The sequence below is a fragment of the Bison bison genome, unplaced genomic scaffold, assembly GCF_000754665.1.
Source record: "Bison bison bison isolate TAMUID 2011002044 unplaced genomic scaffold, Bison_UMD1.0 scf7180017864302, whole genome shotgun sequence".
Lineage (NCBI taxonomy): Eukaryota > Metazoa > Chordata > Mammalia > Artiodactyla > Bovidae > Bison > Bison bison.
Window position 1 is genome coordinate 7,975,100 of NW_011494874.1, and position 1,184 is coordinate 7,976,283.

Genomic DNA, 1,184 nt, shown 5'->3' on the forward strand with positions numbered 1-1,184 from the left:
TGACTCTGCCACTCTATGGACTGTAGCCCGCCAGGCTCCTCTGTCCATGGGATTCTCCAGGCAAGAATACTGGAGTGGGTTGCCATGCGCTTATCCAGGGGATCTTCAAGGGGACCTAAGGATCGAACTTACATCTTCTGTGGCTCCTGCATTGCAGACAGATTCTTTAGCACTGAGACACCGGGGAAGCCCCAACCCTTCTCTGAAGGATTTTCTGAAAGGTTATATACATTCCCTAAGGTCACACGGCTGGCAAATGATTGGACTTGGGAGTTGCAACCTGGTCTCCCTGACCCCCAAATCCATGTTCCTAACCATTTCCTTGTATTATCTGCCAGGCTAAAGAAAAATGGAGACAATAATAATATAGAAAATGCCTATTCGACATTTAAGATTATAAATAAGATGTGTGTGTGTGTATGTGTGTGTGTGTGTGTGTGTGTTTGTATATGTGTGTGTGTGTGAAGTCACCAGGATTGTTCCTGGAAGAGTCAACTCTCAATAAAAGCTAACTGTTGCTATCATTTCTGTACTTTATTGTGCCCATCTTTGCATGAAATATTCCCTTAGTATCTCTAATTTTCTTGAAGAGATCTCCAGACTTTCCCATTCTATTGTTTTCCTCTATTTCTTTGCATTGATCGCTGAGGAAGGCTTTCTTATCTCTCCTTGCTATCCTTTAGAACTCTGCATTCAAATGGGTATATCTTTCCTTTTCTTCTTGGCCTTTCACTTCTCTTCTATTCGCAACTATTTGAAGGACTCTTCAGACAACGATTTTGCCTTTTTTGCATTTCTTTTCCTTGGGGATGGTCTTGATCCCTGCCTCCCATACAATGTCACAAACCTCCGTCCATAGTTCTTCAGGCACTCTGTCTATCAGTTCTAATCCCTTGAATCTATTTGTCACTTCCACTGTATAATCATGAGGGATTTGATTTAGGTCATATCTGAATGGTCTAGTGGTTTTCCCTACTTTCTTCAATTTAAGTCTGAATTTGGCAATAAGGAGTTCATGGTCTGCCACAGTCAGCTCTTGGTCTTGTTTTTGCTGACTGTATAGAGCTTCTCCATCTTTGGCTGCAAAGAATATAATCAATCTGATTTCAGTGTTGACCATCTGGTGATGTCCATGTGTAGAGTCTTCTCTTGTGTTGTTGGAAGAGGGTGTTTGCTATGACCAG